This window comes from Argiope bruennichi, chromosome X1 (genome assembly GCF_947563725.1).
Source record: "Argiope bruennichi chromosome X1, qqArgBrue1.1, whole genome shotgun sequence".
In the NCBI taxonomy this organism is placed as follows: domain Eukaryota; kingdom Metazoa; phylum Arthropoda; class Arachnida; order Araneae; family Araneidae; genus Argiope; species Argiope bruennichi.
Genome location: NC_079162.1, coordinates 31,873,747 through 31,894,993, shown reverse-complemented (window position 1 = coordinate 31,894,993; position 21,247 = coordinate 31,873,747). Strand labels below are relative to the sequence as shown.

Genomic DNA, 21,247 nt, shown 5'->3' with positions numbered 1-21,247 from the left:
TCAGTATCTGTGCTACTTGGATTGTAGAGTGAATCGGTTAATATTGTATGTGAATTCGTATCCAGATATAAATCCTAGACAAGGCATAATAGTTAAGCCTTGTGGCCTAATTGGCATAATAGTTATGTCAATAATATGCTTTGTGGCCTAATGGCAAAGTCTTACAAGACATAATATAATTAATACGCACGAAAATTCTATAGATAAGTTACTTTCATACTAGGCAGTGAAAATTGTTCTCGACAGGTGGAGTTTGATGTATTGATTTATTGTTGTAAATATGTTCCTGAAATAATATGCAAAATAATTATACATTAAAATAGCTGGTAATTATTCAAAGAAATAAAAAGCTTTTAGATCTAGTATTTATTTATCTAGAAATAACTGCTAAAGACTTAAGCTCATGATTCAAATACTTCTGAGGAGGAGATTTTTGCTGGTTTCGTTTCTAAAATCCCTAACGGTGACTGGCAGCAATACGTTGAAGTAGTGTCTGCAATTAGTAAATAAACATGGAGTCGTCACTTAGTTTAGGCTGGTGATGATTCCGTGTTCTTACTGATCCTTTGATCAAACTGTGCCAGCTTTCGACGCAGTATTCCTGTATAATTTTGTGTGATCTAAAAGAAAGTTTGTTCCAAATATACAGGTATGTGTATCTTGCTGAAAATTTATTGAAATTTTCATAAAATAGAACCGATAATAATCCATTTAAATTTCCTTCATGTGTTAATATTATACAATTATGAATACTTTAGAGAGGTTTTGCGATTCTTTGTTCTAATTTATGACTATATAAATATATATAGAAAAATATATATTTATTTATGGAACATTAAAAAAAAATTCTAGCATTTAAATGGAACAGTTAAACTGAAAATTCACTTTGGCATGATATTTCTTTTAAATTTAAAGGATATCAATGAAGTAAAAATATTAAATTATCCAAGTGCAGTATATTTTTATTCATTTCAAACTTCAAATATGATTTAGAATTACTTAAGAATGATCACATCTTGTTATATATATATATTCCATTTCTGAAACATAATTTCAAAGACAAGATTCTTAAAACAAATATATTCAGAAGATTATGTAATTTCTTTTCATCAACATCTATGGATTAGAAATGGATATTATTTGTGGGTTTTTTTTTCTACCTTATATTTTTTTAACATTCAATTTGTTTTTTTTTATATTTTCATTTGTTTTTATATATCTTTAAAATACAATTTTATGTTTGGCATGAATTCTCTGATAATATTATTGCTGACATTACATATCAAATCATTTTGTTTATTTAAATTCCCTACCATTGTGTCCTATTTTCGAATCAATAATCTTTACCTTGTGTTTATGAATAAATGCTTGCTAAAATAGCATTTCATGACTTGAAACCTCATTTCTTAATACATCATAAATAATGCTTATGGCCATCATTGATATAACTATAAATTCCAAATATTGCTAAATCATTTATTTCTGAAATTGTCAATTTCGACTTTCTTCATATTGTGTTAAATTATAAACATTATATCAGATAAAAATACTATATCTACATAAATAGATAATGCACTGTGTTTCTAATATTTATTGTAAATATATACTTAATTTTTGTGTGGATATTTCTTGCCATATGGGAGAATTGGATACATGTTGGTGAAGGACATCAAGTTATAATTTTTTTAAAAATGAAAAGTCGTCAAATGTGTTAATTTTTAAAGAAATTTCTTATTATATTAGTATGTTTGTGAGTTTTAATAAGTTTGTTTATAACTTTTTCTGCCTTGACAAGAAACCTGGTACCTGATTCTCTCCTATTTTACTTTTTGGGTTTCTTTTTTTTCAATTTACTAATCATTATAAAAATATGTTTGTCTAAAATTAATATAATGGGCAGTATGAGATTTAAAATAATGCTTTTTTAAATTAAATGCTTTTTTAAATTAAATGCTTTTTTTAATTACTTATTTTAATGTCTTGGCTGGATATATGCTATTACATTTTCATTTTACTTCTTAAATCAAAGAATATTTGAGTTTGTATATAAATTTATAATTTGTTATAGTTTTTTACCTTACCTGAAATGAGGTACAGTACTAATTTTTCTGGATGTTGGAACTTATTAATGGGCATGATTCGTCTCTCTTTCACTCTCTCTTTTTCTTTTTATTTAAATCTTTCCAGTTCATTTATGAATCAAAATTTTATTTCTGCAACTAATAATCTTCATTTCCATTAAGATATTGATGAAAAGAGTTTTTCAGAAGTTTTTAGGCATGCACTGATGAAATTCACTTTAAGATGCATTATAACAGCTGCAATTATAAATTTCCTTTTATAAATGTTGACAACCTAAGTTAACAGTGGACAAGAATTTATTGAGTATTGTTTCATCCAGTTAAATAATCCCAAACATGATTCATGTGCTTTTTAAAATATAACTAATTTTGAATGTTTATTTATATATTAACAGAATTTAGTATCAGATATCATGAATGGGTATTCTATGTGAAGAAAGTCTATATTTAAAGTTAAATTTATTTAATTTCATACAAATTTTTCAGTGGTACTGCTGTTTATGTTATCATGGATGGCATCATTCACAAGTGGGGTAGTTGCATGTAGTTTTTTACATACAACTGTTACTAATACATACATGTGTGGGATATCTCTATTTATTTAGGTATTATAATGCAATTACTTAGGTATTCAGAGTGCAATTTTGTTTTTATGATAAATTGCTTGAAGTACTTTTAATATGAAGTTAAATGCTAAAAGAATTATTCTCATTCATGTCTTTAAGAATTATTGGCATTAATATTATTTTTTCTATCTGCATGAAAACCAAAAATGAAAGGTCACCTTTTATGCATTTTTGCAATTATGAGCTCACACTGTTTAAACTATTAATATTGCATAAAAGATAAATGTACATTTCATTCGCAAAGTGATATTTGGTCGTTCATTCATTGCTCTGATTGTTTTGGATGAATACAAATCGGTTCAGACACTTTCATGCAGTAAAATTTCTTATTTATATATTACCATGAGAAATTTTACCATGACTGATATTCAAACTGTATTTTTACAACCACTTTTAACTTCTGGAGCCTTGGAATTAATGTTTAGTTTGGAGTTGGTTATGTTATATGAAGAATGTTGAAATTCTCTGCAGCTGCTTTTATAAAACAAATCAAAATTCTTCTGTAAGTCTCTTTAATATAGTACATGCATCCTATTCATGTTATTTAGATTTTATTTAATTCATGATTAAAAGTATTTATTAAATATCAGTTTTATGAAAATTTTGTTTATTTTTCATAAATTGATAATGCAAAAACTTAATATGCATTTTCTCTGTAAGAATGTGAGTGGAAAATCATTAATTATATATAAAATTGTATATTTATCTTAATATAAATGAAAATATATCATATGAGTGTTTTAAGTGATTGAGACATGACTAAAGGAACCATGATTAAATCAAAGAAAAAGGTTGTTAATTCAAATCTAGCTGTTTTCTTAACTTATACCATACAATGAGCAAATGTGCATTTTTTCAGAACTATTTGTTGCAAAGAAGATATCAAAAGTTACTTGAAAATATGTTCATCTTTTTCTAAACTGCATCAGAGTCATAAGTCATTTAACTGAATAGAAACTATTTTCCTTTTCCTACTTATAATTAATATTTGGGTTTACAGGGTTAATCTGACTGTTGGTTAATAAGTCATCAATGATATAATAATATACTAATGCTAATATTATTCTGAATATATGAAAAATTATTTTACTTTTTAGCATACATTTTTCAAAAAACAGTGTGATTCATTTATACAACTAATTATTAAGGAATATAATTAAATAATCTATTTCTTCAAATGCTTATCCTGTAAAAAAGGAAGTTTTTAGAATGTGAATTAATAAGACTTTGTTAATTTTCTAGTAATTTTTTCTCAATTAAAATCACACTTTTAATCCCTACAAAATGCAACTCAAGACATATGTAAGATTAAAATGCAATACTTATGAAAATGCTTAACTTTTTAACTCAAATAAACCATCTGTTTTTTAAAAAAATTTATCCTGTAAAAAGATTTTAAAAAATTTTATTTAAATTCACCTTGTTTATATTTTGTGATTTTTGTAGTAGTTTTTCACTAACAGAACCAAATGTATAATAACTGTGAAACACAATCCGAGTTAGATGTACATTTAGAATGCAGTAATTGTGAAAATTTTAGAATTTTTTAACTCTAAAATATTCATTTGGTAGGAGATAGGCTTATTTCTGAAGCAGAATTTAATATTTACCTGTGCGAAATTTGAGTTAAAGGTAAAAAATGTGAATAATTTATATATGCATCACTTACAAAATGTAGAGTTAAAATTCATATAACATTCAGCTATAAACTATATCTCTTTGAGTAAGTTATGTATACATTTCTTCCCTCTGTAACTGCATTTTATTCATTTTGGTAAATCAATAATGTTTGAAATTCTCTGTCCCTAGTGGCTCTCCTTCATGTTAGTGTAACTGTAGATAAGAAGGTTCAGTCGAAAATTATTTTTCTAAAATTCTGAGCTTCAGAAACTTTTTTCCTTTATGTTTGTATTGGATTGCATATTATCTTTTGATGACGAAATAGATTATCCTAATTATTTGGTCTTAGGCTTTTTGTGTTTGCAAACTACATACTGCATTTTCAGGGTGTCCATATTAATCATTGTTCAAAAGCTAATTCCTTTAATGTTAGTGATAGTTATATACTTCGAATTGAGAAAATACTTAAATGAAATAAAGAATTTTTTTATTGTTTCTTTGAGTTAATGAGCTCTGAAAAAAATAGAGAAATCTTAATTTTTTATGTAGCTTTTGGCCATGTTAGTTATATTTAATAAATAAAAAATCTGATGCACTAATTTTTTAAATGAAAATTGTTCTACTTGTTTGTGACTGAAACTGACAAAGAAAAAGCTGCTTAAAATTAAAGCTTTTTTTTTTTTTTGAGTAGTTATGTTTATACTAAATTGAAAATGTCATAGCAATTGTGTTGTTTAAAAATTCAATAAAAAAAGTATGAAAATGCTAAAGAGCTAGTACATAAACAGTCTTCAACTGAAATACAGAAATGCACCCGCAAAGCAATTTTTTTTTTTTTTCTTTTCACATTATGCTATATTGTAGTGTAACAAATTTGCTTGTTTGGATAATCAATTATTAAAGATGCTGTAATCGTAGATTCTCTTCCGCAACCTTTGTTTCTTCCTGAATCTAATGAAATATTAGTGCAATATAAATATTTTCCTTTTTGTAGGTTGTTGAGTTCAGTTGGAGAATTTATCTAAATTTAAAGAACACAGAGTTTCATAACTCGTTCAATTTTAGGTTGTAAACATTGGACTTTTTTTATTTAAAATATTGTGTCTAGATGTTTTACCAAGTACAATCATCGGTACCAGGATATTTCATAAAAATTTATATTTCATAATTTTTTAATAATATATTTATTGTCATATTCAGCATTTAAAAAAACAATTATTTACTTCATTTCAATCATTTTTTTTTTTTTTTTCAATTTGAAGTGCATGTTTGTCTTTGGTGGTTTAAAAATTGGCTGTTGCCAAAATATTAGAATGGACATTCTATTCATAGTGTTAGAAGTTTTATGGGATATATCCCATAATTTAAACGCTACATTTAGCTTGATGTAACTAATTGAGTTAAACCTGCTGTATTTTGAACATTTGTTTTAAAACTTTTGCGAGACTATCTACTTGTGGACCGGTTTCAATGAAAGGAAAGTAGCACCATTTTCGTCTCTGAAATTTTTTTCAGAAATGAAATAGCGAAGGGCGTAAGTAGGTGGCGTAAGACGTAGTAAATATTGAGGGCACGTGTGTAGAGAATTCCTGGAATACCATCTGAATCACGAGATTTCTGTTCAAATGAATCGAGTTTCAGAATATTGTAGCCATTTTTTATGTTTCTTTACTTCATTGATTTCTGCTTCTTTTTTTCCAAATATATTTTATTTATTTATTTTAACAACTTTAGAAATAAAGTAATAAACTGAAAAACTAATAATAAGAGGACAAGAATGTAATTTAAATCTGATCTGCATATATATATATATATATATATATATATATATATATATATATATATATATATATATATATATATATATATATATATATATTGAAAAGCAAGTGATTTTCTTAATTATTTTTGCTTCCTATTTTTAATGATAGTTTAATATGACAATATGAGAAAAAGTATGCTGTTTATCCGTACGCGTAGTTCAATAATCCTAAACATGATTCCAGTGAATTAAGCACTGAAATAGAAATATCAAACATTGAAAACATGGAATTGGTTTGACTTCTGATCTAAAATTTGTCAATGTTGACAGTAATGCCGCTCTTTTTAAATCCAAATATTAAACAAAAACAAATTTATTTAATAAAATGCAAATAAAAATTTCAGTTCGATAGCAATTATCCTTTTCTTATATCTCGAGGGAGAAATGGGCCTATTGTCAAGCGCGATATTCTTTTCTGACTTTTTCGTTTAAGCCTATAGTACTGAAATAGAAAATTTTGTTGGTGGCAAGGGGGGGGGAAGTACTTTAACTGAACGTTTCAAAGATCATCAGGTATCAGAAATTTCCTGCTGAGCTGACGATGGCAGACTCAACGTGGACGATGCTGGCTCAAGATCTGTAGACATCTTAAAGAGTGTTTTTCCTCTACCTGCAACAGCGAGATTTCAGTTCGTCAGTTGCATGTAGTAAAAGTAATTCATATATTTTATCACGATTTATATTTTAACATCATTAATCAATGCTTCATATAATGAAATTCAATGTTTGAAATGAAAGTTGTTTCATTCTACAGATCTTAATACGCTTATAAACAAATATTCCTTCATTATTTGACTATGTTGTCTTTCAACTTGAGACTATGACAGCAAAGAATCTGATTAATGTAGGAGATAGCAACGTTTTTGCTATTTAAAATGCATTCGATATGTTATTTGGGGTTACATTTCATAGTTTAATGAGCTCCGATACAATTTTTACATTTCTATATGCTATTATTAAAGAACGTTAAATTATAAAATTTTCTTTTTTGTTTTTTTCAGAGAATTTCCGAAAACACTTTTTGTCATCCAGTGTTCTGTAAGAAAGCTTAATGAATGGACTCTGAATTCATCCTGTAAGCTCCATCACGGTCGTTGAAACTCCTTGCTTTGCTGGGTGTAACCTGGCATTGAGAAAGGCCGTAATCTTGTGAGCATTGTGGAACAGAACATCTAGATCAGGTCTTGGCCTCTACATCCTGGTATAAGAAGTGGGCTGCACGGCAGTTAATTAATTGCAGGTACGCTAATATTTCCCTTTTGGAATGAAAATTTATTTTTCAGTGATTTACCGTGGATAAGCTTATATCAAAGCCCTTTGCATTAAAAATAAATTCTATGTATTCGGTTCATTTATTTTGGCAACTGTTGAATATTTGTTTTATCAATCTATCAATTCGTTGTTAACTGTACGACCCTGAAATTTGGAAATTCACCCGTTCAGTTGTATTTATCTCACAATATATACTGCGAAAAGTTTGTTCACTTATAATCACATCGTGGATTGGAAAAGTTTTAGATGGTGTCGAGCGTGTTAATAAAATGTAAATGAAATGTAGTTTGATTTTTATCGATAATTAACTGTTACAACAACAAAGTGAGTTACAAAGTTGTAGAGGTGTTCATGCATTTTATTTTTGTATTTTTTGTCTCTTTTCTATTCTTATATTAACGTATCGAATAAAATCTACGTTTTATTCTCTTACTTCTGTTAAGCAAACAGTACATTAATTTAGTGTTCTTTTCACAGGCAGTTTTCCAATTAGGCAAACTAGTTAGTCGCCCAGTGCCTCTAGGCTAAGATCGGGCCTTGGGATTTTCTTAGTTACCTAATAAATAAGTTTGTAAAAAGTAGAAATTCTGTGAATGATAAATTATTAGTATAACTATCAAGTATGATTAGTCAGGTGTTTGTATGTTTCATTACGTTGACTCAATTATTAGAATATGTATAAAACCGAACATCTTTTTCAATAATATTGTGTACAGACGAGAATGCCGGACAGTCTTGGAGTCATAATAAGTAAATAAAAACAAGAGTATTTTCACAAATTAATAAAATAAAAAATACTAACTAAAATATTAACTATATATCTTATTATTAATAAAAATATTAACATGTGCTGAAATATGAAACTAAACTGACTATCTTATGGAAGAAAAGACCACATAATATGCACTGCTTAGAGCTGCAAAATGCGTGCGTCCACTATTGATTTGTTTTGTGTTGTGTGTGAGAGAGAATGACAGTGTTTCTCTGTCAGATGTATACAGTAAATGTTAATAAAATTAAATATTGTATTAAGCTGTTACTTAATTAACAGAAGTAGAGAAATGAAGCATGAGTTGCCTAAAGTATGTTAAAATATTCAGCTGTTAAATTTTTTCTTATTCTTGTCAATATTAGAGCAGAAGTGTATGGTACATAAAAAAAATTGCAAGAACAATACTAATAAAAAGAAATGCATGAACATTTTTTTTGCATATTGTGGCATGAAATAAAAAAATTAGAAAAAAATGATTAAACTAACTAGTTATGAATTACATAAAAAATACTCAAATATAGTTAAGTAATCGCATAAAGTTTTAAATTAAAAATCTTGTATTCATTTAAGCCGTTTATATCTTGTTTGTAATTTCCAGATACTTCTTAATTTAGAAAAAAATTGAATGTAAATATCAAAAAGAAATATATCAATAAAATCACAAGAATAAAACTCAAATGCTTTGAAAGAAAAATATTAAACCCTGCTTTCTGTTTATTTCAGCTTTTTTATTATTTATTTATTGAATGAATTTATTTTAATGAAATGATATAAAGTGAGTTTGATAATGAATGTTTTTTAATCTTATTGTTATGTTCAGATTTACATTAAACAATATTTTCTCTTGAAAATAGTTCACCCTATGCGGTTATCTATTCCATTAAGTCTACTTTTGCAGATTTTAAAGTGAAAACTATACTTTTAGTATATAAAATTATACAAATCCTTGTCAGGCTTATTTAAATAGCTATAATATTGAAAATTTGCTTCATAAATACTTGATGTTTTTTTACTTTTCATGTTTATCCTGAAAATTTATGAATTTTAGAATACAGAATACGGCATAGTTGAATTTCCGAAAGTTATCTGAGTAAAACATTTAATGTTCCAATTTTCATAAACTGGCTATGTAGCAAATAAAAAAAAATTGAAGTAGAAAATATATTTACTAAAATCATTTCTTTCGTACTATGATTGCGTATTAATTCTGAATAGCTTGTTGAGCGAGCAGATTACTTTCAAAGTTAGCAACATTTCCCAAATGGGAGGCAAAGAGGAAGAAATTTTCATTTAGAGTCTAGAAGAAACTATTTACCAAAATAGTTTCCTGTCTGCTGTAAATGCTTGTTAATAGATTACTTGAGGAAAGTATTTCTAAGAGTGACATCTTTTCAAAAGAAGTGTTGCATCGCGTGCTTTTGATAAGGAACTGTACAGGTTAAGCTCATTGTCATCATTGATTCTAGAGTGCAAGTATCTGTTTATTGTAGTTGATTAGATATTTTAAAAATGAATGCACTTTTAAGAACCTTCCTTTAAGTCAATGTGCACAGTACCAAGCGGTAGAATTATAATAACCTTTTCAGATATTGTCGTGAAACGCTATCGGTTATGAAAAGGCCAAATCTTTGTGGGAAAACGTATGACTCGAAAACATTTTGAATGTTTGAATAAACCATAGACGAATCATCCCTAATATAAACATTATTCATCTTAATAATGAGCTTGATCCATATTAATTACGACTTCTATATGGTATAGAAATGCATCAGATGCTAACAATTGTCATAAACACAAAAATGTCAATTTAATTAATGCAAATGAAAGGAAGGAGCTTTACTGACAGAAATATCGATTTTACCACATATTGTTCTTTCTCTTTTTTTTACGATATTCATTTTCCTATGTTCTTTTTGACTTCTCGCCGAGTTATATCAGTTTTATGATTTTTTATTTATTTTTTTTATTTATTTATTTCTCTGCAGTGATCGGAAGAGAAATGCTATAACCTTTTCTAGGGCCGTGGGAAGTATATGCTTCCCACCAAATTTATCAATCTTTGTATGAAATTTTGTAGGTTGGCATAAGTTCTGATAAATTGTTTTAGAAAGACAAAAATTTAGATGCTTCAGTTCTTTATTTCAATCAAAATGATGTGTCTTGATTTGTTACTTAATTATTAATTATCCAAATTAATTAATTAATCAAATCAAATTTATCTAATAAGCTAAATGAATCCCTTTTTTTATTCTAATTTCAAGCCTAAAAATATTTTAACATAATATGACTAGAAAAAATGGCCCTTTAAAGGGTTAATTCTAATCGAAATTAATTCTATTCTGCATATACGAAACTGAACTACTACTTAGATTCAAATTTGTTTGAATTTTTGGGAAGAAAATCGATGTTTCCTGAAAGTATACCTGATATACTGTTTATGATATTTTACGTATGTCTTTAACATACCAGAATTCAGAAATGCAGTAAAATTTTGGAAAAGCTCGTGATTTTTTTAAAAATACTCCTTTCAAGAATTCGGTATACAGCACAAAATATGTGAACATATTTTAAATACAATATCACTGCTGAATAAGATGTTTATTTTCAAAGTTAGAAACATTTCTCTAATATCAAGACAGGCGTCATAACTTAATGGTGTTGATAAAGAATTTTGCATTTCCATTACTCGATGAAAACACATTGTCAAAGTCGTGTCGTATAATTCGGGGATTCCGAAATCTTTGAAAATAATTTTCTATATCATTCTTTATTAGAAATAAAAATTTAAAGAAAACGATAAAAACTTTTTTGGTTAAATCTTTATTTTATGGTGCATAAAGTAACTGCTTTAATGAAATTCATTTATTATTAATATTTACTTTGTTTCTATATTATTTTATGGTATGGGAATCTATCCATATGCTTGTGGAAAAAGAAAGAAAAAAAAATCCGGCTAGAAAGGTGCTTGTGAAAAGAAAAATCTTGAAAATTAAATATTGCTGTAAATATATATTGATTCTGAATAGTTTATTTTAGTGGGCGGATTATTTTCGAAACTGATATCTCTTTTTTTTAAACATCAAGGCAGGTGTTAAAACTAGTGTTGTGGAAGGGAGTAGGGGAGAAGAGCGATGGCATAGATTAATATACCTTCTTTCACCATTGGTAGTAGAATGCACGCATCTGTTCTTTATTCTGTAGACCTTTTCTCCTTTGAGATTTCTAAAGCAGAACTACACACAACCCTGTATTTTAAAACTTCCCTTGTTTATAATTATATGCATAAAAGTTCCTTTTCTTTCGAAATGACTTATTTCTCGCATTCTGTGCGAGGGAAGGGGAATCTGTTTGAGAGGTGTAGCGAAGCTGAAGAAAAGGAAGAAAATGAAAAATAAAATGATCGATTCCTTTTATTCACTGGCCCTCCCTTCTCGATTCCTGCTTATTGCGTTTATGCATAGCTGGCTCTGTTCATTTGACTGTTTTAAATATGAAGAAACTTTCTCCTCCGGAATATCTTTTGCAATTTTTGAGAAAGAATAATCGATTTCGACTTTGGAAGGAGATGTTGCCCTCTTTTCTCCTTCTTTCTAGAAAGAAAAAAAAAAAAAAAAGCATAGTTTCGAAGAGGGGGGGGGGGTTGAAGAGGAAGAAGAGGAGAAAAGAAAAAGAAAGAAAAAAATAAACTACCGTCTGTTTAATTATGCAGAAACTTTTCCTTTTTCGGAGCTGGAAAAAAAATTATCTATCAGGGCACTCGGTAGGTAGGGATGGCCTAGCGAGTAGCAAAGCAGGGGGGAGACACGTGTGTGGCAGAGTTCTTGCAATATTATCTCAATCACTAGACTTCTGATCAAATGAATCCAGTTTCAGAATATTCCTGCGATTATTTATGCTTTTTTATCTTTCATTTTATCTTAGAAGAAGTTTTGGATGCAAAATATCTTTTCTTTTTCATTTTTTAAAAAAGTTGATTTCTTTCTTTTGAAGAATTTTTTTTCTTCTTTCATGTGGAATAACTTCAGAAGAAAGCATTTGTAACTTTTTTTAATATGCATTTTTTTTTTCGAAACATGTTTCAAAAGAATTTCGGCGACATTTTTTTTTTTTTTCGTAGTGTATATATTTCTTGCGTTGTGGAGTGATAATTTAATGTTGTTCTTTTCGACTTCGGGTTTTTTTTCCTCCCAAATATAAGTATAAAATCTTTTTCTGATACTTTGTTTTTACAACCAATTTTTAGTGGAATGTAATTTATTCTAACCGGATATTTTAGTTTGAAACAACAGTATAGCGAGGCTCTAATTTTAAAAGAAAAAATGCGAATATGTTTCTCAAGTTGAAAATCTAAAAATATATGGATGAAGATGCAAGTTATATATATTTTTTAAAAATTCTGATTTCTGTTAAATAAAACTATCGTTTAAACCTATATTCTTCTAACACGCAAAGGCATTTCAACATTTTGAAACTTAATTTATTAAATTCTGAAAATGCCTATTTGATCGTTCGTTTTTGAAAGATTTCAAACTTTTAACTTGTTTACTCAGAATTATCACTTTGTGAAAAGGAAAAAGGAACATTTTAATTTATTTTATTCTTCTTAAACTTTTCAATAAAATATTATATTGTTGTTTTTTTATATGTTTGATGCGCAACTTTTTAAAACTTAACGTGCTACGACTTTTCTATGTTTCATTCATAAGAATAATAGTTATATTTGAAACTTCTGGTATCCTTAATACTGTCACGTATATGGAATATTGTAATCCAAAAGAAAATTTTGCTGTGGTCAAATAATTCAAGCTTGTGATATTGATAAATCTATATATTCCACTTTGAGTCCGAAAAACATTTTTTTTTTTTTAATTCTGTCAAAATTTACTGATTGACAGTTATAATATTAATCCTATATTGAAATGGGTAATATTTTTTGCCTTAAAAAACTAAGCTTAAATTATTTAATGATTGATTAAAAAAATGATTTACGTAATACATTTTTGATTTGAACGTTGAAAACTTTTTACTAAAGAAATTTTAACTGAACAGTTAGTATTTAAATTAATTAGTTTGAATTAAAAACAAAGTTCTGTTACTTTTTAGGCATTCCTTCTTATTTGAATAGATTTGCAGAAATTTTTTTTAAAAAAATACGAAATTGTGCATTATAGTGCTAACTATGCATTCGAATGATTAAAAATTGAAAGAAACTCTCATATTCCATTTGTTTTTGGCTCATTCCATATAACTAAAATTTTCATCCTCAGATATTACAACGAAATGAAAGCTTTCGACAGTAAAGTAGTTTCTTCCAAAAATTCTACTTTAGTATAATTTTGATGACTATTTTAAGTAAATCTTTGCCTGCATCAAATTAATCATGCGTAATTCTTCCGGAGTTTTATACCCGGCTAGTTATTTGACCTCGAACTGTTGTGTAACTGCCTATTAAACATCCAAATATAGAAGGTGTTATATAAGAAGGTCTTGTTAAACGTTACAGCAAACTGAAAACCAGGTCCTGGAAAACTTGTGATCCGTCATTACTTTTTTCTTTCTCCGTAATTACATTCCCCCCCCCCCTCTGAAACCCGATAAATATTTTTGTGACCTTGGAATTTTATACAAGAAGGAGGGGGAAAAAATGACTGAAAATACGTTAAAAACTGTTTCAGCAAAGCTGTCATGCCATTTTCAAAATGGTCCTGAAACATTTCACGTTAGTAAAGGATGATTTGTCACTGGAGAATAGAGAAAATTTGGCAAATAAATTGCCTTTATAGTTAATTTTTATCATTCTTGGAAAATATAAGGGAATTAGATAGGCAGTGTTGGTATATGTCACTATGGTAGGTAGTGTTGTATTATGTCAGTACTTAATTTTCTTCTTCTTAATCCTTTCTTCTAAATCATCTTATCTTAAATCAAAAAATATTCTCTCGTGGGCATCAATATACAAAAATGAAACATGTTAATGAAGAATTAATTACTAATAATTCAAAACTTTGTGATGTCTGACAATTTCTAACGAGATGTCTAAATCTAGACTATACTACTCTAAATAATGTTGTTACTATCAGTCTAAAATGCATTATCTGTCAAAAGTATGCATTATTAATCAAAGCTTGCTTGCATGACCCCACGTTATTAGAATCCATAGTTTAAGAATCCTTGTGCTAATTAAGTACGGAATTTTTTCTTCTGTTATCCAGTTACATACGAAAATTAAATATAGTAATAAACAATTAATTATAAATGAAAAAATGCCTAAAGTTTGATGAATTTTCAAATAGAGCACTAAATATGAATGATTCTGCACTGAATAATGATAGAAAAACTGGACAAAAGCGTACGTTATCATCAAAATTTTCATGGTCCCTTGTACGGTCAGAATCCATTTTTTAAAAGCCACATATTCATTAAACTTAATACACGACTTATTCGGGAATAGATGAAATCGCCAGTGATGTTAAACAATCGTGGTATAATTACAACTTACAGGCTCGAAGATATATGCCTAATTTGTTACTTATTTGAAACTATCGTCATTGATTCGTTGCAAACCTGACCATCAAAAACCGAAAGTCATTAAATTATTTTATCCATTTTTTAAAATTTTTTATTTATTTGTTTATTTTGCTCTTATTTGATAATTTAAAATTCATGAAACTTGGAGCAAAATTCTGGCATTTTGATTAGTTACGACAACCGTAACTAATCTGGAAGTTCGGAATTATATAATCTGTAATTATGAAAAAAAAATGTATATCTGATTTCTCTCTCTCTCTCTCTCTCTCTCTCTCTCTCTCTCTCTCTCTCTCTCATCTATCAATTATCGTTCGATATCTCCGATAGAGATGACTTTTATTCTAGTCAAGTATTTCTTTAATGCAAAGAGGATTAAGCTAAGTATGTAAATGCAGTGAGTAATTTGATTGGGTTAGTAATTAAAGTTGTTTGAGCACACGGATTTTATATAAAATGCGTAACTTTAATGCTTGAATTAAACTTATTCTCAATCCATTACCAATTAATTACCGAAAATTTGCAGCTCTAAATTTTGCTTTGGGCGTTGCTCACTTCTCTTCTAATTGCATACGTCCCTGTAACTAAATACAATTATTCTTGCGACGCATTAATTGATTGAATACTTTTAGAAGTAAATTTCCAGAGATTATATTTACTGCTTTAGCTCCCAGTTTTATAAATTTAATTTACATTTTACGGCTAAGAAAAATACTGCTTCAACTCAGTTTTAAATGTAACCATTGAATTGTTAATTGTAAAATACGGATTGGTTTATATTATATAAAATTAAAAATATATAAAATAATACATTCTGTTATAAAAGCAAAGGTATTACGCATTTCTGTGGTTATCGATATTTTATTATTCGAGTTGGTTTGCATTAAGCGAAATGGGGGGGGGGTGTTGAATTTGGCAGGTTTATAAAAAAAGCTGATTATAATTGCATCTTGAAGTATTAAAAAGCTAATCGTTTTAATACGTAGAAGAAAATCACTATTTATTAGATGATATCTGGGAGTAAGCGTCTGTACTTAAAATGCCAAATACGAGACATCTCGTTGCTGGCAGTGTTCATTTTTTTTCCTTAAAATCTTGGCTCACATGGGAAAATGACGGGGTTAAATTGGGTTGAAGATTCATGCATTGAAGGCCTAATCTAAAGGGAATGAAGGCCGAGGCTGAATTCTGGCTTTTCTGATACACGGCACATTAACTAGCTATGCAGATTTGAAAGAGAGAAAAAACGACGTGATATCACTTCTTTGTATAAAGAACATGTAGTTAAGTGCGAAATCAAATTCTTATTTACATTTGTCATGAAACTGTGACGTCAAGTTAATCGACTCCATTTAAGTCTTTATGTCATCTTCCCACTTATTACAAACGTTTAAAAATGTAACATTTCTTTAAAAAAAATCACTATGAGCTCTTTCTCAGATTTACACAAGTGCGGATTTTATCATGTCCTTGATGTCGATTAAAACTACGAAAAAGCATGTTTATGAATCATGCTTAAAATGCCGTTAGTTGTTAGAACAATCCATAGACACAAATGCAGTATAAATCGATAAATAATCGATTATTCGCAATACTATTTATCAGGGATGTTATTGCATAAATTTTCTTTCTCTTTGATCTCTATAGAGTTAACATTTGACTTTATTTTCAAGTAGGAAAATTCATTTGGTGCTGATTTTTAAATGCAAATTTAATTACTAATTAAGGTATACTAAAAAAAATAGAGTGAATTTAAACAATAATTCATACTAGATGCAATGCAATATTTAAAAATATCTACAAAATTTTATTATATCATGTAAATTACTGTCTGTTTTCCTATAATGAAACCCTTTGCTCTTTTGCGCATGCGCCGAACGGTTTGATTTTACCAAAGTAGGGATGAGATGACAGGTGGAGGATGAGAAGAGGTTTATTTTTTATAAAATAATATATAAAAATATTTCATAATTTCGGATTAAAACAAAATGAAAGTCAACACTTTTTAGTGTTGACTTTCATTTTGTTTTAATCCGATCCTTTCTTTCTTTTAATTCTTTTTTAAGAATAGCAAAATAATAAACGACATAAGAAATAATTCAGGGAAATTGCTCTTACTCATTGTTCCACTCCCTCAGCGGAGTATAATCACCCATTAGTGATAGGCACGGGATTTTGAAATTAACACTAATTATTTATGCATGTTTATTTTATTAGAATTTTCGTTTTTGCTGAGCTTTAACCCTTAAGATTTTTAACCTATTCCAAAGAAATTTTATATCTTCTAATTTTGTTTACTCGTCAAACATTGGAAATCCCATGTTGACATGGTTATACAGTTTTTGACTGAACCAGCATGAGGAAAGATGTAACTCAGGCGAATCACTTCAAGTCGCATTCGGCAAATTAAGATTCGAATATCACTGTGAACTTAATGAGAACCCCTGTAGCGTATCCCTGTAAGACTTCACAAGAAAACCTTGACGCGAATAAATGATAGTAGATTTGTTACCTATGCTGAATCATGGATGGGTTCGACATCTAATTTTGTTTTTTAGACTGCAAAAAAAAAAGTAATTTTGCAATATATATATATATATATATATATATATATATATGTAATGATATTTTAAACTCTTTATTTAGTCCAAATTGGTTTCCGGAACTTTACCTTGATTTAGCCCTTTCTAACTTCATTCTAAAATATTCTCTTATTTCGTGATCCAATTCCACTTTCGGTTTAATTTTAATTAATTCCTCTGTAAAAGTAATGCGCCATAAGAACTACGTTTCAAATGAGAGTGATACTTCGGTACCCTTGAACAGGTGTCAATTCCCTCGGCGCGTGGCCGGAAATCCTATGCTATATAAGGCGAGCGATCATTTGTTCGGCCCTTTTTCCTTGCCCCCCTTTTCGGCCCTTTTTGCCCTGTTTTTGTACTGCGTTATAATAATCATGTTGCGTTGTAATAATCATGTTGTAATAATCTGCGTTTTTGTAAATAATCATGTTTGCCTCCCGAGATAGAATAAAACGAAATTAAAAATACCAGGTCTCTTCACTGTTTCGAACCTGCATTCTACTTCAATCAAAATATGTTACATATTATTTAGCCGACAAGATTAAAAATCTATTATATATATATATATATATATATATATATATATATATATATATATATATATATATATATATATATATATATTAGATTTTTTACAAGAAGCTTTGAAATGATAATAAAGATATTTTAAAATATGGAAGTTTAAACAAAATCGTATGACCGCGAGAAAAAGATACTCTAAAAATACTCTGAATATAAATTTTGATCTCATCTATAATATACTAATTGGTATACCAATCGTTTTTCGGGTTCAAAATTCTTTTATGTATAATATTTTTATCGTCTGCTTACCATTAAAATTAGAATATCAATTGCATTACATCATTTTAAAAACCATCGATTTGCTAACTTTTTTCATGTGTTATTAATATTTGTTACAATAGTGCTGTAAATTTTGTTCACAAATGCTGAAGATAAGAAAAGCTGTATTCATTTGAGCGATTCACTTAGTTTTAAACATGATTAAATCACGACATTAAGACCATTGAAAACATTGTCAAAAGACTATTGAAAGAAAAAGAGAAATTTTAAAATAACGACAAAGTAGCTCAATATGTGATAAAAATAATACACTTTTTTTTTGTTTTCTAATTAATTGAATATTTAATTAACTTTTGTATTTTTAGAAGTTGACAGTATTCTTTCTCGTGTTTTATATAATAAGCGTCCAAATTTTGATTGAATTCCACAATGTTGTTTAGATGGAAATGTGGAATACACATACACAGCCACAATGCCCATTATTTACTATATTAACATTTACATTTTAGTAACTGCATAGGAATTTTCTTTATTATGATATTCATTGTGGTTTAATTGCCTCATAGTATGGTTTTCAGCATCTTTGGTTTTTAAAATTCTATTTCGACCTCTATGTTTTTGGTTTAAAAATTCCTGTTTAGAATACTAATAAAAAAGGATATTTAAAAATGTCTTATTGTTACTAACATTAAAGATTATTTTGTTTTCTCTGTGGATTGGGAACATTGATGTTCTGAGCGCTAGTCTGTGGTTGGCACTGAGGAGCTAAGATATTTTTGCTTTCATTAATTAATTGTAGTGCAAAAGTTTACTGATAACTTCTGATACAGTATTCCTTTTAAGCCCATCGTGTTAGAATATCAATTGCCCATCTCTTATTTATGAATTGTTTAGTGTTTGATTCCATGCAGTTTTATAATATAATTATTGAAAAAATTGAAATAAAATGCTTCAGTTTTTTTTTTTTTTTTTTTTTTTTTTTACAGATTAACTGTAATAAGTAATAGTTTTCAATATATTTGGGACATCAAAATTCAATTACTCATCCCCCTTGAAATCGAAACCATGTCAAGTCCAAATAATAATTGATAGATGCATTACCGGAAGAAAAGAGTTACCGGAAAAAAAAAGAATTAGAGTTAATATGAGTTGAAGATACAAGTCAGTCAATGAACATGTAACCAAATGAGCGAGATTAAAATTTTGTGAATAATTTGATTGTTTATTTAATTTAAGTACTTTCTATTGTATTCTATGAATAAAAACATTACAATGTAATAAATTTAATTATTTAAAAAAACTAGCTACTCTTATAATTCATAATTATTTTAGTTTATAACCCACCAGAGTGCTGTTAATTCACTAGTGCTGAATGCATTCGAAACACCTTAAAAAAAAAAGAACTCTTAATTTGAGATGAAAAGTTTAAATTAAAGAGGCATAAATATCAAAAATATCTCTCAAATGAACTGTCAAACATTATGATAGCTTAATTATGTCATAAGTAAATTTTGGAAAAAATGCAAACTTGGGGGGGGGGGGTTGTAAGATGCTTTTTTTAAGTACTTTTCTATCAATTAGAATTTGCACACGGAAAAATAATCCTATTCTAAAAGAGTTTTTCTTCGTTTTCAACTGGTATCATAATGGCTAATTTTTAAAATAAGTATTAAAAATTAAATTTGAAAAAGAAGAAAGCTTACTTTGTAGCGACTGGTTCATGAAAAACATTAAATAACAATGTTCGCGAGCGCAAGGGTTATCAAGACTAGCGTTCATGCTTAACAATTAAGACTTATTAATAAAATCGACCATTTTAATGCTCTTCATACAATTCAATTAGACTATATGTTAAATTCAGAGGATTTTGTATGCCTTTTTTATAGACACGTTCAAATCGTTTTGAAATACGTAATACATTATATTGACTTAATTGCTATTTATTCCTATTCATTTCAATGTTTAAAAATTTATATCGTCGCGGGGTGGTGCATCGCTTACTACGAATTTTCGGTACATCGGTCTTCCCTTTTTTGGCGTATATTCTTCTTAGTAGCACAACTGAGCAGGACGACTCAATGTTTTCTCAGTCTTGTAAATTGTATTTCGCAACTCATTGACGAATAGGATGGGGCTTGGTAAATCGTGAGATGGGATGTACATAAGTTGATTTTGAACCTCCTGTGGGAGAAAAAAGTGTTATTGTTTCCTTTATTATTTTAAAAGTCTTGTTAATTTCTCTGTAGGATATTTCATCAATCTCTTTAATGACGTGTGATACAATAAAGAATAAACAATACTCATGGATCATTGTTTACAATTATACTCAATGCCTTCAAAAAAAAAATATTAAAATGTATTTATTTTTGCTGATATTATAGATATTAAATAATATTATAGATTATAGATATTATAGTAATTCTATTAATAATAGACTTACGCCATTATATTATATCTTTAAAATAAATGGTTTATCGCAATTTGAACCGACATTCGATAGCATATCGTTTTGGAGCGGTTTCGGAAGAAAATTATGTTAAAGAATTTTTATTGCACTTCCTTTCAAAAACATCAGTTTTATTTTCTTTTATCCCCATTCCTTAATCTTATATCTAATCATATCTTAATTACCATTCAGTGGGTGGGACATTTTTATTTTATTTTTAAATTGGAAAAGAATTCAACTGCCCTTTTTCATGCTGCTGTATTGTAATTACCAGTTAGACAATTATGTTCGTCATCTTAAAATCGATTTTTTTTTTGTTCCATTTGAAAGGCCCATTTGCTTCTTTTTTCCGATTTCTCCTAACTATTTTTCTGGCTGACGTTTTCCATTTTAATTGGGATTAAGAGACCCTCTAGGGAATTACAGCTATAAATTCGGAGCTATTTGTATCGCTGTTTTATTAATTACTTCAGAAATAGTGTAAAAAAAAAAACTGGTACAGCTTGTAACAAAACTTTTAATTGCTCCTAGAAAAGAACGTGTAAAAAACTCTTAAAGGTTTTTCTTCTTTTTTTCTTTTGTACTTTCTGTGTTTGGTATGCAATTTAACACAGCATACGAGTTTTTTACCGCAAGGTTGTAAAAAAATGTCACCTTCCTTTCTTTTTTGTGCACATCTCCCATTTTTTTGCTGTCTTTA

The 21,247-nt window shown here is 28.1% G+C and overlaps 1 protein-coding gene across 3 annotated transcripts in view; it reads left to right on the top strand.

The window, feature by feature from the left end:
- The first annotated feature begins 506 nt into the window (after positions 1–506).
- The window catches only part of LOC129959491 (AT-rich interactive domain-containing protein 1A-like), a 155,593-nt gene continuing 134,852 nt past the window's right edge, over positions 507–21,247 (top strand). For all 3 annotated transcript variants that reach the window (XM_056072345.1, XM_056072344.1, XM_056072342.1), the window contains exons 1-2: positions 507–649; positions 7,151–7,389. The gene's annotated coding sequence lies outside the window, so the exon portion shown is untranslated. The remainder of the gene's footprint in view (positions 650–7,150; positions 7,390–21,247) is intronic.